Source organism: Crocuta crocuta, unplaced genomic scaffold (genome assembly GCF_008692635.1).
Source record: "Crocuta crocuta isolate KB4526 unplaced genomic scaffold, BGI_CrCroc_1.0 scaffold695, whole genome shotgun sequence".
NCBI classification, from domain to species: Eukaryota; Metazoa; Chordata; class Mammalia; order Carnivora; family Hyaenidae; genus Crocuta; species Crocuta crocuta.
Window position 1 is genome coordinate 931,724 of NW_027528855.1, and position 6,453 is coordinate 938,176.

Sequence of the window (6,453 nt, forward strand, 5' to 3'; positions counted from 1 at the left end):
TTTGTCATGGTGGTTAGCAACCCTGGGTTAAGAGATTGTCTCAACCAGAGGGGGTGGTGTAGCCGGGTTGACATTCTGGTGGTATTCTAGCTAGTTTGTAACTCCAGTAACACTCATACTGCTATGTCTACAAGTATTGATTTCACAATGACTGCCTCCGAACTTTCTCTTTGGGGTGGGGTTTGGGGGAAGAATCTTGTGGAATTGCTGGCAGCTGGTTGGTGTTTACTGCGATTTAGTAGCAGTGTAATTTTCTGTAATGAAACAAGAATGATATAAGAGTTAAAACAACAATAGAGAAAATTTTGGGGAGTTGTGATTTTCGAAGGGCACCAATTAGAAGACAATGACTTCTGGAAAAGGGAAGGACAGCATAGGCACAGATACCACTTTGGGGTAGAGAGCAAGCTGTTTGGATCGGTGACCAGTGAGACCAGAGCCTTGCTGTCTTGTTCATGATAAGTAGGCACCTCTTGACTGAGGCTCAGGTGTCTTCCACGTTTGGTGAGTCTGGCCAAGAGAGTTAGGTCACCTAACCTACTACTTTGCACTCTGTCAATAATAGTACAATCCTTCAAAAAGCACTTTTCCTATCTCTGTTTATTTAATGTATATAGTGCCTTTGCGTGCATATATTTAGGGATATGACTGGTTTAGCAAACATTTGTTGAAGGCCCACTATGTGCTAGTCACATCTTAGACTAATGTACAACGAGGGACAAGACCTAGTCTCTGCCCTCAAGGACTTCCTTGCCCAGTGGCAGACATCATCATGGTGAGTGAAGGCATGATGGTAACTGCTGCAGAGATAGGCCGGGGACAGGTTAGTGGACATTTGTGCCTTGTGCCAAGGAGTTTGGACATAATTCTGCACATGAACAGAAGTCACTGAGAGCTTTTAAGTAAGGGCATGTCCAAGACAGACAAAGTATTTTAAAGGCAATGGTGGAAGCATGGAGAGTGGGTTGGAGGTAAGGAAACTAGAGGCAGATGAAGAGGCCTTTGTAGTCAGCTAAGGGGAGTTAATGGCAGGCAGGATTTAAGGCAGAGCAAGAAGGTTGAAATTTTGAGACTGGGTGCCTGGGTGGATGTGGGAAGTGTGGGGACAGGAATGAATGATGCCCATATTTTTGACTTGAAAAGATGGCAGTCTCATTAACAGGCTGTTGAGGAGGGAACAGGTTGCTGCCAGTGGGATACAAAGGGAGAGGTATCCAGTAGGCATTGGATGGAGGGATCTGGAGCTAATGAGAGGGGTCGAGAGAGAGAGAGTTTGGTGTTAGCAGGCAGGGGGTGGTGGAAGCTGTCAGATGACTAGGTAAGAGGGACAAAGGGAGAATCTTGGGGAGCAGCAGCATTTAAGCAGTAAACAAGGTGGCAAAGTAGAGGCCAGGAAAGGAACCTAAAAAAGGAGTGAATGATCACAGAGGTAGGAAGAGAATGAGGAGAGAATCATTTAATAGAAATCAAAGGGATACAGGGTTTTATGGAGGAAGGATTAGTTGTTTATTTGTATCTGAGTGGCCAGGAAAGGTCAGGACTGGAAAGTGGCTCTTGGGTTCGGTAGTTAAGGGGGAGGAGTTCAGTGACTTTAGGGAGAGTTGTTTAATTGTTGACAGTGGTGCTCACTTGTGGGTAAGCCAAATTGCCTGAGCTGGGGAGTAAATGGGAAGTGGTAAAATGAAGAAAAGCAGAGAGATTTTGTGTGGAGGGAGGAAGAAAGGAAGGTAAGTCAGAATATAAGGGAAGGGATTATATGGAAAGAAAGCGGCTTTGTTTTTAGCAGTGAGAGAAATATGAACACACTGAGAGATTGATGGGAAGACCTGATGTCCATAAAGAGGGAGAGGGTGAAGGTATCAGAGGATGAGGTGATGATGGGTGGGACAGAGGAGATGCGCAAAGGCAAAATCAAGAGTGTGTAAAGGGTGACCATGGCGAGGAAGAGTGAGAAGGAATATTAGGAAGAGAGCGAAGCAAGAGAGTGGAAGAAAGCCCGGGGGAAGGACAAGATGTTGTGGCCTCCTTTCTTTTCCCAGAAAGTGGAAGAGAGGTCAAGGATGATAGATGCCTTGTCCCTTCTTAAGAAAGAGGAATAACCAGATGAGTTTTGTCTTATCTTCGGATGAGTTAGAAAAATGAGCTTTACTCAAAGATTCATGCTTAAAGTTCAAAATCTCCTCTATACTCAACGCTATTATGAGGCATAGGACCCTTGCCTTATCCTTCCCTCTTTATAATTTTAAGTCTTGTTGAATTAATGGTCTTGTGTCTTTAAGGTAAATGCCATCTCTTGTTAACAAGGCCTGTAATACAGATGCACGTTTATTTTTAGATGTAAGCAGTGTATTTTTGAGTAGGCAGTTAAAAAACCTGTTATCAACATTGTCAGAAGTTTTCAAAAGTCACCTGTCTTGCTATGACAGGGGTATATCAGGCAAGGACACTAGATGGGAGCATTAGTGTAGCCCAGGGCCAGGCCTATTATGTGATTAGTAGCCTATTGCCTTTATGCTTCTTGGTCAGGAAGAGCTTTTGTTCTTCAATCAAGACTGTATAGAAAAAGAATGAAGCTATTGGTTGACGACCTAGTAATTCTTTCTTCCACCATCGCTTTGATAATCAGCTGCCATCTTGTGCTGTGTCCATGTTCAGGGTTCCCTGGGAGATCCCTGGGGAGTATACCTTTCCTTTTCTCTCATATTATGATAGTAGAACTGGTGTGCACACCCATAAACTCCCCAGGCCGGAACCAGCATGGACACCCTTGGAGTATGTGCACATGCCAGTGGCCATGAGAGTTTTAGACCTGGCCCATGGTCCACTGGTAGACCCAAGGACATACCATAACCCTTCCTGAGGGTTGTGGTGGGAATGCTTATCAAATTAAAAATCAAAGCTCCTGGTGGTGGATCAGAACTTTCAGGAAACTTCTTGCCATCGCCATCTTGAAGCCTAAAACATGGCTTGATCAGTTGTCCAATAGTGTTGGTAGTTCATAAGGTAGCCAATGAGTCTCGGTCCCAAAGACCCACTGCCCTTTCTTGGCAGTTAGAAGAAATGGTGATCTCTTATCAGCCTGGCTGATTTCTCTCCGTTCTTTGCTTCACCCCTACCATTCCCAGAATGGAAAGAATGTTGACCACCCCTAGATTTGGTTGATGATGGGTAGCTTCTCTGTGTGGCTGCTTTTTTCATTCATAACTTTCAAATCTGACTTTGTGCTGTGGTGTTGAGAAGGATGTCTTCAAAGGCACTTCAAAACTGTGAAGCTCTTTGCCGTGTCAGGTTAGTGTGGAAAGACTGGGTGGGATGAGGACCTGGCGTGTGTCAAGTGCCTGCCGAACGTGAGGCACATGTGAGGGCTTTACATGTGCCTGTTTAGTCCTTACGACAGCCAGAGTACTCATTTCCTCATGTTGCCCGTGAGGAATTCGAGACTCAGAGAGGAATTTGAGACTCAGAGAGGTGAGGTGGCTTCTCTGCAGCCTCATATCCATGTAAGTGGTGAATCTAGAGCCAGTTCTGTGTGGTTCAGTATGTGTCACAGGAAGCTGTTTATCCTCCCATAGGAGGTCAGAAGACCTGATAAGCTTACTTCCTGTGTTACTTTGGTGAAGAAACTTCATTCCTCTGACCTAAAGTTTCCTCCTCCTGAAGCGAATAAGGATACCTGATATTAAAAAATCCCTGATAATAACAATGATGATAAAGCAACAACAACTAACAATTTATAGCTCTTTGCAGCTCTGCAAGAATGAGGAAAGCAAGGCACAGAGAGATTAAGTGGCTTACCCAAGGTCATTTGGGTTGGGGAGATAGAAGGCAGACTCAGATCAGAGCTGCTCCGTTGACTCATGTGGTTGTTGTAAGGATCAAGTCAAATGAGCCGGGAGACCTTGCTTTGAAATCTGGCAAGTGCTGTTCAAGTTCAAGATACTATCGTTATTATAATTAAAGAAAGAAACAAGGACTTACAGCTTAGAGAGATTAACTGTAAAACTATTACAATTAGAAAAAAAGGAATTACTAAATCACATACATTAGCCACAATGAAATAAAAGGAAAAAATGAGCCCCCAAACTTAAATGATTTTGCTACTTTTATTAAGGAGAAATACCAGGGTACAATAGCCTCCTAGCACATTAGTCTTGCAATGAACTTCTACTACTGATTTGTAGATAGCATTAGAAGCAAACTGAGGCAACTTTGCATTTCCTAAAGTAATGAGAGACAAAAAGCTTAAATGGAGGAGTGCTGTTAGTCGTGAGCCACAAACCAGATGTGTAATTTATGCCTGAAAATACTTGGAAAATGCATTTCCTTGATGATGGAGAAATTGTGATTACTTAGAAAGTAATAGCTGCAGAGGTTACCTTTACGAATCAACAAATTATCTAGAATGGGAAGTAAAGAGTCGGCCTTTTGAAAGAAGCCTGTAATTGATTGAAATGGCTAACTATCATCTTTACCACGTTTATAATGTCCAATCAAGACTGCCAAGGATACCTTGGACCTTAATAGGATTACTAAGACTCTGGAGGGTGAAACAGAACATGCAGCGTGAATCACAAGTTGCTGTGGTGTATAATGAGAGTGCACCGTGTAGGTGTGCATAAATGTATTTCAGGCCCCATTGGGTTTTCTATCCAGTGGCTCTCATACCTACATCTTAAGAAATTTGAAAGCTGGTTGACAATTACCCAGCTCTGGTGGTGGAGAGGCAGAGAGGCAACTCAGGTGACCTGGACTGTACTGGTAATTATTTGGAGATTGTTCAATGGTGGACTTTTTGAGGCTATGTGTCTGTGTGTCCTCTGTGCCTAACCCTGCCTCATGACTGTTTTGAATTTACCAGTATGTGTCTCAAGCACGACCATGGTAATTCCTACCTGTAGCCACAGCACGTCTGTTTACAAAGCACGTGGATCTTCATCCTTCAATCAGCAACTCAGAAAGTGTCGCCAGTGAACTCAACCTCGAACTGTCTGGTGTGCAGTTCTGCTCATGAGTCCCTCTGAGACAATTGCGCTGTGAGGTAGCTAGTCTAAGGGAGTGGACATCCCTTCATTCCTCCAGCTCCGCCCCCTAGGTCATTTGTGCACAGGAAACTGGAGCTATTAGCCTAGCCCCCTACCTCCGCATATAGATATGCCTTCACTGAGTTACACTTTAATGTAACGCTCTTGCTTTTAGTCATCGTAAGAAAAAACCATGTGAAGATCATCTTTGCATCTTCTGTGAATTCGGGGCTGAAAAAATGGTTTTATTGTTCAGAGGTTCTTGTAACTGAACCAATGAGAATTCCTAATTACATTTTAGTATATGAGAACCATTTGTCTTACTTAATAAATTAGGATATGTCTGCTTCCTTCCATCTGACAAAGAGAATTCTATAGTCTGGGAGCTTTTCCTTTTTGCCTTAGCTACCAGGAAACTCAAAGTTCAATTTAATGTTCAATCATGGTAGCCAGGGTAGCCTGTTTTTTGCTTCTCTGTTGATGTACCTTTTACTCCAAGCTATTTCAAATCCTTTATTTTGATATAGGTAGGGTATTGATTATAATTTGATTCTGTTCATGTTAGCAACAATTTTTTGAGTACCTGATATGCATCTGACATGGTGCTAAGTCTTAAGGATATAAAGGCAAACAAAAGGTGGTCTCTGATGTTTAAGAGCTCATAGTTTTATGCAGGAAAAGAAATCATTACTGTAGTATACCCTGTATGGTGGAAGGTTGATCTTCTGGACCTATTGAGAAAACTTTTAATTTTTCTCTGCTTTTATTTATGTAGATACAATGTTAGACATTGGCCAGTTTAGAAGGTCTCCTAATTTCAAAACCTAGAGATGGGGAAAAAAAATCTTAGCATGCATTGGAAACCCAGATCATTATTACAGTAGAAGTAGATAATGACACATTAAAACTTAAGCAAGGTTCTCTCCATTGAAGAAAAGATGAGTGTGTCCCCTTTATTTACTGCTCAACTAGCTTGCTTGCAAGCAAATGAGTCTTAAGTTTCTTGAGACTGGACTGTGTTGGCCCAGAGAGAGTGAATTACTTCTCAGGGGCTGGGAGGTATTGTGTGATAATCACAAGCCAAGGTCTGATTCTGTAGAGCTCAGTTTCAGTGGAAATTCAATGAACTTTCACTGAAAGTCCAGTAAGTTGAACGCTGAGCTTCCTGGTAGCTAAGGCAAAAAGGGAAAGCGCTTAGCTTATAGAATTCTCTTTGTCTAAGGGAAGGAGGAATATCCAAATTCATTAAAATGAGACAATGTAAAATAAAGGCATTTGAAATGGGAAATGAAGATAAAGAGTTCAGATATTTGAAGACTGGCAGGTATGAGTGTTCATTAAGCAATCATCTGATCCAAGAGGTAAACTGTTGGAGGGGCCAGAACAACTTTGCAAGTATTTAAAGCTTGCATCAAGTTCGTACTGGGCTCTT